Source organism: Protopterus annectens, chromosome 5.part0 (genome assembly GCF_019279795.1).
Source record: "Protopterus annectens isolate FY-2018-M chromosome 5.part0, PAN1.0, whole genome shotgun sequence".
In the NCBI taxonomy this organism is placed as follows: Eukaryota; Metazoa; Chordata; order Ceratodontiformes; family Protopteridae; genus Protopterus; species Protopterus annectens.
In genome coordinates, this window is record NC_056735.1 from 349662898 (window position 1) to 349681888 (window position 18991).

The window sequence follows — 18991 nt, forward strand, 5'->3', positions numbered from 1 at the left end:
GCCTGAGTGGGGTATTGTGTCGAACGCTTTTGCTAGGTCAAGGTAGGCTGTGTGAACTGCCTTACCCTCATCAATGGCCTTAGTGACTGTTTCGAAAAAGTCGACCAAGTTCAAGAGGCAGGATCTGCCCTTGACAAAGCCAAATTGGGTAGGATCCAGTGTCTGTAGGTCCCCAATGTCTTTATTTATGAGTTCCATTATGATCCTCTCCATAGCTTTGCAGACAAGGCTCATCAAGCTTATGGGGCGATGTTGGTGTGATTTGTTTTTATTTGTATAAATGTATGATTGCCTATGTAGTAAGTGATGCTTTAATGAAAATGTTTCTTGTTTAAAAAAACAGGAACTGAATAATTTATGTAATGTTACCTAGGTTATGTAATATATAGCAATATATGTGAAGTATAATGCTTGTTACGTTAATATAGTTTGATTACGTATATGAATGTAAATTTGCCTATGTCACAAGTGATAATTCAATAAGGTTGTTTAAAAAAAAAAAACATGATTACACAAGAGCTAGTGAGCAAAACAACAAACATCTTGAAAAGAGTTTATGCTTAAAGTCCTATAACATGACCATCCAGCATGAGAGTGCTGTTAATACTGCAAATACAGATGGCCATCCTAGGCAAGGAATTGGGTAGCATGACTAAAAATGTGTCTTTTACCTGAAGGGTCTGTCAGCAAAGAATGCCTGAGTTTTTGAAAGCTGTAGATGTGTGAGAAAAGTTATAATAATGTCATAAAATGCTTCATTATGCTAAGATGCATTAGAAGTTGTTCTAAAGCATGACCAAGTGTATGCATTATCACTGAGTTGTAATATATATATAATGGCATATAGCTGTGTATTTGTGGTTGTGGAAATGTATTATAGTTTAAAATTAAATAAAACTACACTATTGCCTTTTGACTGTGCAGTTTTTTTGTGCTGTTATAGACTTTACTGCTTGAAAGTTGCTGAATTATGTCACATGATGACTTCCTTATTTGGGCTTTGGCTTGCTGGACCTTCCACTTTCCCCTTGACCTTTGAGGTGCAACTATGTAAACAGTAAGCATATCTTTTAAATTCAAACTACAGTCACATGAAGTTCTCCTTTTGTGGACTTCTAAACAGAGGGTCTGAGTATTAATTCAAACAGAAGTACAGAAACTACAGGTGTTACTGATCGAGGCCTTGGGTGACACCTTGGGAGATACAACTCAACTATACTCTCTGTAAGGACTCTCAAAATTGTGTTTTGAATTTAAAAGTCAGAAACACTAAAGGTGCAGTATGTATATATTCAGAAACAAGTAATTTCTAATTTATGCATTTTTCTATTTGTCTTCTTGAATGTTCATTTTCAAATTTTGTGCAAATCTTTATTTAGCTGTATATTTATGTGAAACATCAGTAATTTGTTATATATTTCAAGTAAAGTAGTTTACTGTTCAAATGGATGTGGCTGATGGTTTATTTATTGGTTAAAGGATTTATACATTTTACATGCATCTACAACTGTGCAGCATCTCCACATTGGTAATTGTGACTGGACAGAGCTAATTGTTTCCATTTTAATATGTAAAAGTTGGGCTATTTTAAGGGCAAACAGAAATGTTTGTCCTTTTTTGGTTTATTTTATGGGTAATTTTTTTCTGGTTTTGTTAGTTTTTACTAACTGGTAACAGTGCACCTTAAAGCTTGGGAAGGGCAGAGTCAGTGCTGGGGAGTCACAATCTATCCCCAATTCTGAGAAATCTTGTGAGTGGAAGTGAGTGTGCAAAATAATTATGTTGAAGCTTCAGTTACAGTTACTAAGTTTACACTGAAAGGCACTGGGCTCCATCTGAGATGGTTGAAATCCTGGGGAGCCAGTGATTATAACTCTAAACTGTATTTCTCATGTGGAACTTATCTGGGTGTGGCAAATGTTTGCTATTGCTCAAGGCAGCAGTGCATATTTACCCTTAAGGCCAATTACCATCTATATATTAGTTATTACCAGTGGTGGGAACCAGCCGCGGTGGTACAGCGGTAGCATTGTTGCCTCACAGCAAGAGGCTCTCCTGTTCGATTCTCAGCTGGAGTGCCTTATGCGTGGAGTCTGCATGTCCTCCCTGTGGTCGAGTGGCCTCCGAAAGACATGTGTGAATGGGTGTGCCTTCACTGAAGGTTGGGCGTCGGGATGGCAACTCGGCACCATAAAAAAAAAAATCTACTGCCATTCATTAGTGGACTGGAGTTCCGCTGTGGCAACCCCTAATCCGGAAAAGCCGAAAAGACAAACAACAACAACCAGTGGTGGGAGCCAGACCCCATATTGCTAGTTCTGTGTTACATCAAATATCGATGGCAGCAGTGTGAGAGTTAGAACCCATAACTCCTGTTTGCCACCTATTAATTGGTGGTATTAAGTGGGAATGTAAGCCTGTGCATCAAATATATACAAATGCATTCTACATGCCAAGTCGTGTTCCTGGGCCAATAAGCTTTGACATTCCTGACAATCAAGATTATCAGACATGCAAAATTAGTATTTATTCCTAAACTATCTGATGATACATACATCTCAGTTCATTCTTCATAATTTAAATACAAAATACAGGAGATCCTTAATATCAAAACAGAAATCACCCAAGAATTTCTCAGAATACAATATTTTTGCTGTTACTGTGGAGCTGTACAGCAGGTTGGTGAGGGAGTTCAGTGCATTTACCAAGCCTCATATTTTTTCCATTTAAATGATTTCCAGTGCAAAGACTGCTTATTTCTAAAAAAGTGTATCAATGCAGTATGGAGACCATTAGTACCTCCCAAATTAACCAACTATTGGAACTGTCAGTTTCCCTACCCACTCTTTTTGTGAAAGACAGTCAGGCCTAAGATTCCCAATGTGCAAAAGGGGGCTTGATTAGCAAGGTCCTATTGGCTTTCTTGGATAATTATGTAAATGTCTTCTTTCACAGGCATTTAATCTTTTTTGACAGGCATGCAATTACCTGTTGGCAGCAGGAGTTTCTCTGTCTTCCTGGAAATGTTCTCTGGTATTTGTAGTTCTCAGCATGGGAAAATCTCCACAACTACCAGATAAATAGTTTTGTTTCTATGTTAAGTGCAGACTGCAGACTGTTTTCATTGATGTATGCAGACACACTACAACAATTTTCCATTGTACTTGCAGACCAGGCATGTTTTATTAAATTCTTACAATCTAGGAAACATCTCTAGAGCTGAACTCTGGTCTTCTCGGTCATCATGGCACTAACACTAGATAGTTGAGATCCAGGATTCAAAGAAATATAGTTTGTTCTAGTTAAATTATCCCATTAGTAACCTTAAAGCAATTTAATTTGTTTGAATCCAACTTAGATGTGATTCAGTCTATCTGTGAAAGCTATTCAGCAGTAGTTAAGATATATTCTTATATATCTATTCCTACCTTCAAGATATTCAGAGGAGTTTGTTATGAACATCCTGTGGCTCTAGTCCTTTTCTTGTTAGCCATAGAACAACTAGTGGCATAATTGAGGACTTTTCAAAATTTTGGGGGTGCCAGCTAATCCCAACTGAATAAAAAATAAGCCTTTTTGCGTATTACTTTACCATTCCATAACCCTGTCTATGCCATTTCTAAGGTCTGTGAACTGCTAAGCAGTTGGCAAGAGGTGTCAAGTTAGAAGATTAATCAGACCAAGTTAATTCTTCTAGGTACGCATGTCTATTCCAGACTTGAGTAAACAGACATTTCTTTATAGCTGGAATCCTTCCTTGGTTAAGTATCAGGGCATACTTTTTAGCCTGTATACCCTCAGCTACAAGAAACCTTAATAAAGAGGTGATGCGTTTGTTTTCGCAACTCAGATGGGTACATGGTGGCAAGGGAATCTTCTTTTTGAACTGTGATTATAAGTGATTAAAATGATAGCGTATTATTAACAAGTACATATATATATATATATATATATATATATATATATATATATATATATATATATATATATATATGTGTGTGCGTGCGTGCGTGCACATATGTATGTCCATGTATGTCTTATCTATCTACGTATACATTTAATACTCTTCTGAGGTACATTTTAGAGAGATATTTAAAGAAGTGAGATAGGGAGGTAATGACTTTCATCCTAACAAACGTCAAGCAACTCCAGCTCTTTGCTGTTTGATAAAAGAAATGGTGTGTTTCAAGATTCCATCTTTACTTAATAGTTACAGGGTTTGTTTAGTTAGGCTTGCAATTTATTGGTGCAGCAGTTATCACCACAGCACTTGAATCAACTCCTAGAAACTTCTGTTACTAAAACAGTAACAGAACTTTTTTCCAGTCTTCTCATCCCATATACATAGAGATATTTGTTTCAAGCTTTCTCCATACTTTTTGCAAAAAAGATGTAAGTGATGTTATTCTCAATTTCTTAATTCAATTGACCTTGCTTTCAAAACATTGTTCTTGCACACAGATCTGAACAAACAGTAGCATTATTTACTAATTTCATTAAAAGGGCTATTCTTCAGCTCCTAAGTATTGGATCGGCCACTTGAGGTTCTTTCATCCCTTGTTTAGAAGTGCATGTATGCTGCTTTTTAATACTTTGTGCAGCATAGCTTTGATGTAAATAACACTAGTATCTATATCTACACCCTGCTTACCCACCATCTATTACCTAAGCCAGAGGAGTTGAAAGGTGAATTACTTTCACATCATCCACTGCTGCTGTATGTATTTAACGTGTCTGAACATTTTGTCAGTCTTGATGACTCCACCCAAAATGTATTCTTTGTTGTTGCAAATCTACTTTCATAGTGGTCCAGCTTTAAGTGAGATGTACTGGGGGGATGCAGGTCAGCTAGAAAGTTCAGTGCAGATTTCCCCTAAAGACTCAGCTCTTTACCTCAAGTCTTCTTTCAGCATTAGCACAGCTCCTAAGTGATAGCTTTTTTGCTTGAAAATGCCTTCACCAGATGTTTTATACTCCAGAATGTTTGGCCAGCTTCAAAGTTCTGCTGAAGGTGTAATGCAGATTTTCTAGAATCTTGGACACATATAATATACACATATCATAAGTCTAAAGATTTCTGGTTGAACTCAAAACTTTGGTAGTAATGTGAAATTAAACATGGAATAAATAATTTATGATGTGTTTGCTGAACCAGATCCTAGTGCTAATGCTCATTTGCTATTGCTTATTCTCAATATAACTATTAAACAAATAAATAATAAGTAATCACCATAAAATGGAGTCCAAAGTAGTTTCCTGCAGCAACACAGTGTTGGAGTGTTATTGACAATATATATGGTATGGGTATTGGAATGGCACAGAGATGGGACATTGATGCCAACATGATTCTGCAGTGGAAGCTTTTCATTGATCAAAGAGCTGATCTGTTGGAACCAAAACAACCTTCTCACTTGCCTTAAATGTCTGATATGTTGTATTCTGTAATCTTACTGGCTCTGTTCACTAGGCTTGGTATGATGGTATATTTTGTGCCAAGTCGGACAAATGTTTGCACTGATAAAAATGTTGCTAGGTATTTATTCCTTTTCACAGTTTCATGAAATAAATGCATAATAGTTAAACAAAGACATTGTTGTATCTGATCTGTTAATCTAGAAAGCTTAAGTTTTACAAAGTTCATTTATGTAAATATTTGTGAGTTATGGTTGATGTTATATCCTATTTATTTTTGAAAACATAAACTTAATAAAAACACAAGAAAAAGAAAAACAAAGAGCAGATCATCTCTTACTCTTTGGTAAGTCAAAAAATAAACATTTATTATCCCTAGTCTCAATTCATATCCATGATGTTTCAGGCCAGATGTTCTCTTCATGCATTTTCTTTGGATGCTCCATTTAATTGAGAAGAACTTGTTTATAGGAAGACAGAAGGAACCCAAAAATGCCAACAATAGTCTAATAGTTGATGCATTCACAGAGAGAGACCTGCTCATAGCTGTCTGTGCCTGTAGGCTGAAACCTGCTACTTTGTTCACTTCCACACGTGGGTGTTCTGCATGTGGTCTGAAAGATAAATTATTAAAATACATTGATCATTGCAAGTTTCAATAGTATTTATCCTGACCCCTGATATGGAATATCTGGTGTTACATTCCCTCTGTCCAATGATCATGTGAGATAATTTTGAAGTGCTGGCAACTATGTGGTTGTCTATGAACCAAATGATCAGCTGGTTCCCGTATTTTTGTAGAATTATCTAGTCCAACATCTGTGTTATGATTTCAGTCAACTTAAAGCCATCAAAATACTTGCGAATCAGGACAGATTCAAGGAATGTAAAATTGATGATATACAGACTGAACAAGAGTAGTGTAAGACAAGACTCGTGTGGTTCAGCAACTTCCATTTCCTTCAGAGGGTCATAATTGGATCTACTGTTAACCTCCAGCACCTGAACCATAAATATGCATGCATCCAGCCAGCCAGATGAATATGTATCCTTAAAGACACTTGGGCAAAGACTTTGCTAAGATTAATAGAGATGACCTCAACCTACACTTCTGATCAACAGGTTCAGATAGATAGTCCTGAAAATATTATAGGTTAATTGGGATGCATTGTCCTTTCCTAAAAGCATTCTAGGAGATGTTAACTTTCCAGCAGACAGAAGCCTCTTTCCAATGCTATCATGAACCCAACATTTTAAAAACATCAGTACATTTGCAAATATCGTACCTTGTCTCTTAGTTCCTCATTTGTTAAACCATCTAGTTCACTTTCCATCCTTTCTTTTAAAGATGGAAGAATGTTGTATACCTTTAGCTAATGTAAATTAGTGCATCAACAAGAGACATTGTGGTGCTAGGTTTGCTAAGACTTTAATTAAAAAGAGAAGGAGACTTTTCCTGTGAATGTATCACAACCATGCTATTCCCTTTTAACCAGTTATTCAGTGTAGCAGAAGAAAAGGACTTAAAAATAACTTTAAACCTATCAGGCATTTCTGCCATGGTGCATTCTCTCCATGACCTATTGTCGGTGTGGTATCTTTATAGATTACAGTTATTCTTTAGCCATTTTATCAGGGAGGAAAAGCTCATTTTGTTTTCTATGGACTCAGTGATGAAACTGATTTTTCTAGCTTTTCTCAACTTGATTATCACCTTCCGTGACTCTCTACTTAAAACCTAAACTATAACTTCCTCTTATTCTCCCAAAGGAACTTCCATTTTTTTTTTTTGTAAGCCTTATTTTTCATATTTATTTGTCTCTGACTACTTACTGACAAACATTGCTGATTTCTTTTTAGTTTTTGGTATAGCAACTTTATCATAAGTTTAAATCAATAATCTTAGGACTAACATCTTGGACTTGAATGTACACCAGGCATTAGCTAGGTTAGTAGTAGATGAATCACTGTATCAGTCCCCAGATGAATCACTGTACCAGTCCCCCTTTACCAACTCAGAAAGTATGGCCTCATAGTTACCTTTGCTCTGGGGGTACATAGAAATCTTGATGTTGCCTGCAAATGGACTCAGACAGCAAACTCATCTCTATGCAATTATGATCACCATCAGCTAGGGGAGCAATAACTGAATAATCTTAAGTCCAGAATATTGGATTGAGTAAAACAACTCCTAAAATGGACTTACTACTTGTTGCTTGAGTTATCTGTGTCATGCTACTCAGTTTCATGAACTGATTTATACAATCTTTATTTTACTGTTTTACCTGTTTTTCATGGGAAGATTTAAATCCTCACATTAACTAGGTCTTCACTGACAATGCATGTAAGACTGTCTTCAAGTCATATGTTCAGTAAGTCAGTACTTGTACGTAGTGCTCTATTCATTTCCAGAATAAACAGATTATGATTGACACTTTCTGGACTGAGTAGTACTGCCTGAATTAAACTGGTTATATCTTTACTAACAAAGACTGGCATATCCCCCCTTCCTCTAGTATTATCATGACTATTTGTGAAACAGTTCTTGTAGTCCGGTAAGGTTATGTCCAAGCCTAACTCTAGGAACCAGGTCTGAGGGCAACAATTTCATTAAGAAAACCACCCATCAGTAGCATAAGTAGGAATTAGTTTTTACCAGAGGAACCGTAGGAGTTTGCATAACAAACATGGAGTTGTGATTAATTCTGCAGATATGGCTGGTTCTCCATATTAAAAAGAATAAAACATGATCTTTAATTATTTATGTCAGGAGTTTTTCTTCTGAGGCAACAGATGAATACCATTCCTCGCATATTTCTTTCTTTTTTTGTCATGAAAAAAAGATGACCTCACCTCCAGTTGTAGAAAGGTGCTTCAACAAAGTATTATTTTAAGGGTGTGCACACTGATGTAACCAGCTTATTGTACTTTTTTATTTTTGTGTCCAAGATTTTGAAATACTTAAATGAGTTTTTCATGTGCTTCTTATTTACTAAGTGTCATTGCTTTAACTCAGTGCAACCTTTTCTGTTTAATATGCATGTGTATATATGCACACACACACACACACACACACACACACACACACACACACACACACACACACACACACACACACACACACACATATATATAGATATGTAAAACATTGTTATATGGTTGGAGTTTACTTCATTCTACTGAAAGTGTAATGATCAAGGATGTCAAGTTACAAAGGACAGCTTTCAGAAGTTGGCTCTGTTGCACCTTCAATGTGTCGTCTTGATTATATGTGATACATTTTTTTCTTAGTATATGTTTGTGGCAAATAGTGATAGTAATCTCAAGTGTGTTACTGGCCTGATTTGATGGTTCAAATCCAGAGATGGTGATGTTTGTGTGAACGTAGTGATGTTGAAGGAGCATATGTTCATGTTGCAAGACAACAAAGTTGAGGAAACCCTTGGAATGAGTGTGTTTTCCCTTGCCCGCTGTCGCTCCCCCACCCCTTCTATTTTTTAACAAATGTTAATATAGTCTTATTTAAAAAGCCATAGAAAGAATTATCATGGAAATTGCCAACAAGGACATAGGAGACCTCCAGACACTGGATTGATGCCAGTTTGGCTTTGTCAAAGGAAGGTCATGCCCACTGAATCTGTTGGACATCTTTGAAATGGTCACTAAGGCAATGGATGAGTGGAAATGGTGCATACTGCCTACCTAGAGCTGGCTAAAGCATTTGATACAATACTGCATTCAGGCATTAACAAACTTATGGAACTAGGTATAAACCAACCCCTTTATAACACTTTGGATAGCTAGCTGGCTCACTGATAGGACCCAGGAGGTTAGAATTGGTGAGGCCACATCCACAAAGAGACCAGTCACCAGTGGAGTCCCTCAGGGCTCTGTGCTTGGCTCACTTCTCTTTAGCATGTAGTTCTCATATTTCAAATGCCTTTGGCTGACCAAGTTCACAGATGATTGTAAACTGGAAGCAACCACTGACTCCCTCAAGATGGGAACACCTTTCAGGAAGGTCTAATACAGCAAACACTTGGTGCCAAAGCCATGGCTTAAAACTCAGTACCAAGAAAAGCATTATAGTACCTTTTGAGAAGTGTATGATTACAGGTAAATTCATAATCAATAAAACACCCTTAAAAGTTGATTAACTAGTCAGAGATCTGGGAATTCATGTAGATAGTAATCTAGCCTTTGAACAGCATGTGTCCAGCGTAGTAAGAAAATCCTTTTGTGTTGCTCAACTTATAAGCAAAGTCATGGCATCTGGGTCCAGAAAGGTCATTATACCACTGTACTCGGCCCTCATTAGACCCATCATAGAGTATAATGCCCCCCTTCAGTACGTACCTGACCAGAGACATGCAGCAACTAGAACATCCACAAAGGTTCCTTACAAATGACTACAGGGAGTAAACACATTATCCTAAGCTGATTGCCTCAAAACCCTGTCTCCTTACTCAGTGTCATACAAACTTCTGAGAGGTTAGCTTTGTCTGGCATACAGGGCATCACTGGACCCTATTTAGAAACCTTTTGCACATCTGCAAAACAAACAGCATCAGAACTACTAGATTAAAAGACGTAAATGTTGCTAACGATATAAATAGGACATGCTGGAGAGGCATATGTTTCTCAGAGAATTCCCATTCTCTGGAACAGGCTCCCAATCCATGTGAAGCAGAATTCTTGCTTATCCCTTTTTAAGTGCAACTTGTACTAATGGATGGGTAATTGGAAATACACCCCTGGTCTGGCTCATAGTCGCAGGACTAAGACAGAATATATGTGTGTGAATAGATGGAGGCTAGAGGAATGGTGAGGATGCAGGGAGTAGAGGTGGTGAAGGTGGATGAGTTTAAGTATTTGGGATCAACAGTTCAGAGTAATGGTGAGTGTGGAAGAGAGGCGAAGAAGACAGTACAGGCAGGATGGAGTGGGTGGAGAAGAGTGTCAGGAGTGATTTGTGTCAGATGAGTACCAGTAAGAGTGAAAGGGAAGGTTTACAAGAGGGTAGTGAGACCAGCTATATTATACGGGTTGGAGACAGTGGCATTGACAAAAAGGCAGGAGTCAGAACTGGACATGGCAGAGTTAAAGATGTTAAGATTTGCACTGGGTGTGACGAGGGTGGACAGGATTAGGAATAAGTATATTAGAGGGTCAGCCCAGGTTGGAAGGTTTGGAGACAAAGCCAGAGAGGCAAGATTACATTGGTTTGGACATGCGCTGAGAAAGGATGTAGAGTATATTGGGAAAAAGATGCTAAGGATGAAGCTGGCAGGTAACAGGAAAAGAGGAAGACCTAAGATAAGGTTTATGGATGTGGTGAGAGAGGACATACAGGTGGTTGGTGTAACAGAGCAAGATGCAGAGGACAGGAAGAAATGGAAACTGATGATCTGCTGTGGTGACCCCTAACGGGAGCAGCCAAAAGAAGAAGTAAGTATGATTGTGAAAGTATGAGGAATGTTTTATCTACAGTTTCTTCTTGTGAAGAAAAATCTGCTTTAAATAACTTAGTTTCTTCTGTTGCACAGGTCACTAAACATTGTTTGGAGTAATATATGACTGTTGATATTTTTTCCAGGGCTATAGCCACTGGTACAGTTTTACAGATGTTGGCTTGACTGAATTCTCAGAACTTCCCAATGATGTTAAAAAGGAGATGTTAAATTCTCCCTTGGGTAGAGATTTAGTGTTTGGCCCCTCTGCTGCAGAGGTGATCAAAAAGTGTGATGAAAGGGGTAAGCCGATCCAGGGAATCGCTAATAAGAGTTTTCAGCCCTCCTTTTCAAAATTGTCCAAGGGTTTTCTTTCTCATCATCCAGTTTTAGCAAAAAGTAGAATAAATAGTCTCAACAGAATTCAAGTAAACAGATGGTTAAGGAGTTGCAAGGAGGTTCCAAAAATAAGTCTCAAGCCTTCCAAAACCAAGTACACTCCAACAAGTCTGAAAGACTGTTCCAGGGACCTTTCGACCCCCTCCCTCCCGAGCCCTTTTTCCTTTTCCAGAAAGTCTGAATCTCCATTTTTATCTTTGGCAATAGATTGTTTCAGCCAAATGGGTTCTGAAAATCATTCATCAGAGTTATAGATTGCAGTGGGAGGAAATTTTTCCTTTCCAGGGGGTCGTTCCTCATCCAAGATGTCAAACTCTTTTGTTTCCACTTGTTCTTAATCACATGTTGTCCCAAGGAGTGATAGAACCAGTTCCTACTTCCTAGGTGGGGAAGGGATTTTATTCAAAGAAGCTCTTAGTTCCAAAAGAAGAAAATGCTTTGGGACCATTTCTGGATATTTCTTTCCTAAACCTGTTTGTGATAGTGCCCAAATTCAAAATTATGTCACTTCACAATCTGTTACCTCTTCCTCCTCTTTCAAGTTTCCTGGTAACACTAGACTTAAAAAATGCTTATCATCACATTCCTATTTATCCAAACTTCAGACATTTCTTAAGGTTTTGTGTGTCAAAATTACATTATCAGTTCCCCTTCTTACCCTTTGAACTATCCACTCTACCAAGAGCTCATTGCAGGCTATAGAGTATCCACATTTGTCTGTACTTAGGTGACTTGTTTATTTTTGCAGGTTTTGTGTTAGAGAAACTAATACTTGCTCCATTTGAACAAACTACTGGCTAACTTGAGGTTCTTCACACGGAAAATAGTTTTACTGATTGCTCTGACCTCTGCAAGAAGGGTATTTGAGTTGCAAACTCATATGGTGAGTCAACCCTATCGCATTTTCCACAAAGACAGGGTTTCTTTGAGAACTAATCCTTTTTTCATGCCTAAAGTGGTATCCAAGTTTACTTCATGTCAAACTATCCTTCTCCCTGTTTTCTTTCCTAAACCAGAAAAGATAATCCATACCTTGGATGCCCACAGAAAACTCAGGTACTGGCTTGATAGAACTAAATCTTACAGATTTTCAGATGAATTATTCATTTCTTGTGAAGGTAAGAAGAAGAGACCACTATTGTCAAAACAGACTCTTTCCAAATGGTTGTCTAAGGCTATTAACTTGTGTTATACTCACCATGGAAAATGCATTCCAATCAGGGTTAAGGCCCACTCTACAAAGACCTTGGCTTCTTATATTGCTTTTTGGAAAGGGATGGATTCTAGAAGAATTTTAGAAGCTGCTACTTGGTCCTCTGTACATACTTTTACAAAGCACAATAAGCTGGATTCCTTCTGTAAGTCTAGATCATGCTTTGCTAGGACCATTCTCCAGGGGCTCCTGTACTCTTGTCTTTCCACTTCCCACATATAGTTTGCTATGATAATCTAACCATATAGATAAGGCTACTGCAGCAGTGATCACTATGAAAAACATAGTACAGTTGTGTAAGCTGAACGTACAATAACAGTAGAGGTTCGAATAATCACTGCTGCTGTAGCTGCTCCCTTCATCTACCTCCCCTTGTTTTTTGGTGTGTTTTTTGTGCCAGGGTGTGGACATTTATTTTTGTTATCCATAGCATTGTCCATTCAAGGCTCAGTCTCCCTCTCTCTGCTGACAAGAAAGCTCTGAACAGCTTTGTGCCCAAACTTGTCTTTTAGTCAGTTCAGCTTAAGCTGCTTGACAGTTTGGGTGCCGTGAATTTTTGGAAGCTGGGTAGCTGTTATATCCTTGGCAGGATATAACACATGTAGCTAAGGCTACTGCAGCAGTGATCATTTAAACATCTCCCCTTATGGTAAGTTCAGCTGAAACAACTGTACTATCAAACAGCTGTCAACTATGTCGATGGATGTGGCAGTCTACAATTAGCAGGCCCAACAACAACTATTATGAATGGATTGAGTGGAAGCAGAGATTGTCATATTTAATCAGGAACTTCTGGACTTGCAGCAGTTATCCAGGCAAGTGGAGTGAGAAGTACAGTTAATACTGATATTGGAAACCAGGCACTTAAACTTAATGACTTAGAAATCAGAACTTGACAAGTGAATTTAAGGGACAAAGGCTTTCGGGAGCATATATACAATTTAGAGCTGTACATCTATTTCATGTTTATTTTACATAAAGTAATTAGACTACCTGAAGAGCTGAATCTGGATATTGAGAGAATTCATCATATAGGAAAAATGGCAAAGGGAAGCTGGCAACTCAGGGTGCCTCAACATATTCTTATGACCATACAATGTGCTAGAATGAGAGACTGCTTGTAGAGCACAGCGTGAGACAGAAAGGCATTTACTGGACATCTGTTACATTATATTTTAGAGAAGATTTTTCCCCCAAACTGTATCAACTATGCCACTCTATGTTGTCATTTGTGCAGTCATTAACTGCTCATGGATATAAAACTTCCCTATTTTACTCTACTTTGCTTGTGGTGGAAAAATTGAGAGAGAGGATTATATCTGTAACCAGGGTGAAGTAGGAGATTTTTGGGAAACTTTCCGAAGCAATAACAGGATTTGAAAGAGACCCCAGATGGGGAAGGGGATTGGATAGAATGTGAGATGGAGTGTGAGATGTCTTCTAAATGACATCACCCTGCTTCACCCCCATCAGTGTTTATGCCCCAGTGCAAGAAGTCTGCTGCTGGTGGCAAAGACAGTAGCAATGTGGAGTCTAGAGATCATGGATGAAGATATAAACTCACAGCATTGACCAAAATGAGGAAGAGATTGAGGCATGCTCTCAATCTGTCAGTACGAGAAATTTGGGCAAAGCCAAAAGTAATGGGGGGACAAAGGCCAGAAATTGGGGCAATTGTTAAATATTGCTATTACAAACTTAGAAAGTTGATAGAATAACAGAATTTGCATTGGCATGCATTTTCTGAAGACTATGAAGCCTGAAACTCAAATATATGTCATTATTTAGTGACTTCATTCCTCGATGATTTGCTAGAACAGCACATATTTTAAGAGGAGCAGACAAAAGATATGAGGCAAAAATTTGGACAGGTGATAGGTATGGATTGAAGAGAGGGGAATACCAATGACAGGAAGAGAGAAAACCATCCACTTTGAAAAAGGGAAATGATCAGCAGAATGTTTTACCAGATAGCAGTAAAGCAGCAATTGAGTTTACAAAGTATCAGCAGTGGGCTAAACAAGGTCCACATAGTTGCAGGAAATCATTGGACTATGGAACATCCCCAGAGAAAGCTAGCTCAGTTAGCAATAAAACTTGATTGGAGAACTTTTCTGGATCATCTGACAGCTGACGAACATTGTTGGACTGGTTTGGGTCTAGCAGCATTGGAAAAGTATTTTGGGGAGGTTTGATTTAGTTCTTGGTGATTAATAAATAGAATTTGTGATAAGGGCTTTTGGAGCATTTATTAGCATAGTTATAGTGTTCTGTGTTTTTTGTCTGTTTTGTGTATGTGCAAGCTATGAGTCTTCTTAAATTACCTATTTTAAGTTCACAGGTATATGTTCTCATTTTACCAATGGTCTTTGGGGAGGGAGTGTTTAGGATGCAAACTCTGTCATCAGTTTTTATTTATTTATTTATGTTTGTACTGTGATACAGGGTGGTTGGGGTGGTTTTAATATTCCATGTCATTATAACTGTTGTACCCTATATTTATGGGTGAAGTTTTGTACCAAGCCTCATTTCCATGTGGTCTCATGGTTATCCCTTTCATTTTATTTTATAGACTTCCCATGAAGATGTTATCGGGAAGCCTTAAACAGAGAGCAACTCACGACGTGCCAGTTAGTGACAAAGGTAAGAAAATACTGCTGTATCAAAAGACAAGCTTTAAGAACTGTAACATTTTCTACTCACTGAATTTTTGTTTTCATATGCTGTAGGAATATTATTTTTATCAGTTTGGGGAAGAAATGCCATATAGTGTTTATTTTCTTTGTAATTCTTTGCAGGAATAGAATCTTATTTAGAGAAGTTTGACTTATTCTCTCCACAAGACATTTTCTTTTAGAAAAAGGATATGTGAGTGAGTTATTAATTTGATTGGGGATCTTATTTACTGGAATGCATACCCTTAAGGTATTGCTATGTGGTTTACAGGGAGGGGCAGAGGAGGGTCTGTTAGATCCATCTAATCTTGCAGTAGCTGCCAGTGGAGTTTTGTGTCTGGATGTAGGCATATAGTGCCCACGGAAATAATTTCTAGCCCAGAGTCCATGTTGGAGTTGGTGGGTGGTGGTGTGTGTGTGTGTGTGTGTGTGTGTGTGTGTGTGTGTGTGTGTGTGTGTGTGTGTGTGTGTGTGTGTCTGTGTGTGTGTGAATGAGTGAGTGTGAGTGAGTGTGTGAGTGAGTGTGTGTGTGTGTGTGTGTGTGTGTGTGTGTGTGTGTGTGTGTGTGTGTGTGTGTGTGTGTGTGTGTGTGTGTGTGTGTGTGTGTGTGTGTGCAGGGTTTACTCATCTGAGTCAGGAAACTACAAACATTTTACAAAAAGTAAGGCAATCTATCCTGGGGAGGCTCATAAATTACTGCCATGGAATGTTGGGGGATGTGCTCACCCAATACGTCGAGCAAAGATTCAGCAGCACCTTAGGAGAGGGGACTTTCAAATAGCTTGCCTGTAAGAGACCAAACTCAAGGTGAGATAAAGGAATCAATTGAAGTGCAGGGATTTTCCTGTCATATATGGTGACCATAAACCTGTAGGAGGGAAAAAAAGAGATTGTAGTGGCAACAACAAAAGTGTGGAACAGTGGAACAGGTAGATGGTTGGTTTAGACAGGGACTATTAATGCTGAAAAATGATTAATTGGCAGTATTTATTGCCTAATTATGGTGATGTTAATTTTTTTAAAGAATTTTTGGTGCTCTAGCAGGAGGCTGGTGATCCAAAGGTATTTCAGATCTTACTTGGGGAGTTAAACTTTGAATATGGAAGATGACAGATGGCAGATGAGAATATCGTGTGAAGTGCCAAAGGCTATTGAAAATTTGGATAGAAACAGGTATATGGGTGGCTATAGGGAGGCTTTTCAATCCAGGTTTAATAACGCTGAATTTTTTCACTGGATTTGACTTGACAGGGTAGTAGAATAGGTGTAATGTTGGCACAAAAGCATAAGTTGCACAAGGTGATGGAAAAAAAAGAGCAGTTAAAGAAAGCAAGGGGACAGCATATGATGAGTTGATTAAGTTAGAAGAGGTTCGAAGAGAGTTAAGTCAGCATGGAAGTGGGGATGTCCTGAAGAATAAAGAAATCCATCTATGAATGAATCTATGAGGTTTCAAATGTAGAAGCTGTGTTGAGGAGGAGAGGTCTTTTTTGGTGGCTGAATAGATAAGGGAACTCTAGATGTATAGCCTGGTTGTTTAAAAAGTATGAATCCCAGGAACATATATTCCTCAGGTAAGACTTCAGAATGGTGGACTGCTAGAGGGTGATAAGGATATTAGAACAGCCTTTAATAGATTCTATTGTGACTTATATGCGAGAAGAGAGATAGAGTGTTTAAGGAATGGAGGTTGATAGCCATTCATCAGCATCCTTTCTCCCCTGAAGAAGAGGGACTTTGGGTAAATCAACAGGAGATTATGTGGGCAGTATCCAAACTGAAGCTGAATAAAGCTGAATAAAGTCCTAGGACCCGATTGATTTCCTACAGAATTCTGTAAGACTGTGTGTGTGTGTGTGTGTGTGTGTGTGTGTGTGTGTGTGTGTGTGTGTGTTTTGGGTGGGGTGAACAGGGGGAGTCATAGGGATTTTGGCAAAGGATTTCAATCAGTGGGGTACAGAATCAATAGGAGAAGGATTTTTGAATCAAGCCATCATTTCAGTAATCCCTAAGAAAAAAAGTGAGATATTATCTGTAGGTGACTATTGACCTGTTTCCCTACTCAGTATGCTTATGAAAATTTTGGCTAAAATTTTAGCAGTTCATATGGATTTCATTCTTCCCAGTTGATACAAGGAGGACAGAATGGATTTGTTAAAATGAGATATGGTAGATAATTGGCGGGAAGTGGTTGCATCTTTGAATGAATTTGGTGAGAAAGGAGGCAAAACTAGGATTTTTTTTATATAGCTATGGCCTTTGATTCAATTAATTGGTCATTTGGTGAGGTTACAGACAAAGCAGTGTGAGGATAGGTTTCTGTTTTGAGTGAAAGCCCTTTACACCCACCTCTCATTTTGAGTGATGGTGAATGGGGGGGGGGGGGTTCTGACGGAAGAGGGTTTAATTGAGAGAGGCACAAGACAACATTACTTTATGTCTCCAGATTTGTTTTTTTCTGGTAGTGGAGGAGTTGCGAATCAGAACATTTGCTTATCAAGATGGCTCAGTTAAAAGGTATCAGCAGTGTATTTATACCATTTACAGATGATTGCACTAAATTAAGTGCCAACATTTCTTTGGTACTGGAGTGGGTTTTTGAGATTTTCCAGGAATTTGGTGAAGTATCAGGACTTCAAATGCAAAGCTGTTAAATCAGCCCTAGTTTCACGTTGAAGTTCAGGGGCTTGGACATTAGTTGGGCTTGTCCTAGAGATAGTAACTCATATTTATTTGAGTCTTATGGTAACTTGTACACCACTGGACACATTAGAGGAGAGTTTGAATAACCTATTATTTAAGGTTTGAAATTTGTGCCCCAGATTGGAACAGTTCTCCACAATATCAGGTAAGATTCAGGCAGTAAATATGATGATAATGCCACATATTATTATTATTATTATTTTTATTTAGAAACCTGCCAGTGCCAGCAAAAATACCTGATAATACCTAGTGTACAAGACATATTAGATGGTTGCTTACTGGGCAGAGATGGAAGAGGAATTTCAACAAGAATGGGATACTTGTCACCGTTTTTTGGATAGATTGGGGTTACTTTATCTGGGGAGGTATGAGCTAGTGGGCAAACTGAATCAGATATTGATAAAGGGATGCAGACATCAGTCACCAGTAACTAAAGGTGAAGTAGGGGATGGAAAGCCTAAGAGCCTGCATGGTGAGTTGGAACACCAATCATTTTTTATTGCATTTACTAGAACTAGTTCATGAAGAATGTAGAGAATTCAGAGATTTAGAATGGGGTAGTGGGTTCATAGAGAATAAAGGGTCACATATGCTGGTTTAGGAGTGTGTGGATAAGGCAGACAGGGATTTTTTTTTTTTAGAAGGGAAAGGTTTGGAATTATAGAGTCAATGTTTCACATTTCCAAGGAGGTGTGCACGGTAAAATTTCCCCATTTTGAAAGCAGCATATTGGTTAAGAGATTGGGACTGGTTGATATACATGTAACTTAAGTGGATTTGGAAATTCCACATTAAGTGTGCAGGGTACAGAAAAAATATATATACCTTTGGAAAAGTGGGAGAATCTTAAGAATAGTGTTATAGGAGTGATTCATAGGGCTGTATGGAAAAGAAGGACCATGGCAATTAGACGTGTCATGCAGATCAGGTGGAAAGTCCAGGAAAAAAAATTATATTAGTGACCCAAGAAATGGATTTGGTATAGTAAGCTCCCCTACTTGAATCATTCTCCAAAATTTAAGGACCAGCAGCTCATTATTTTACTCTGGCATGACAAAGGAGGAACAGAAGACAGGAAACAGTTTATTTAAGTTTATTGAGGATACTCATAGAGCAAAGTGGATAGTGTGTGTGTGTGT

At 38.2% G+C, this 18991-nt stretch overlaps 1 long non-coding RNA gene across 2 annotated transcripts in view; it reads left to right on the forward strand.

Moving 5' to 3' along the window:
• LOC122802624 overlaps positions 1–18991 on the forward strand; it is a 570497-nt gene that overhangs the window by 120700 nt on the left and 430806 nt on the right. For both annotated transcript variants that reach the window (XR_006364965.1, XR_006364964.1), the window contains exon 2: positions 15047–15117. This is a non-coding gene — a long non-coding RNA (uncharacterized LOC122802624). The remainder of the gene's footprint in view (positions 1–15046; positions 15118–18991) is intronic.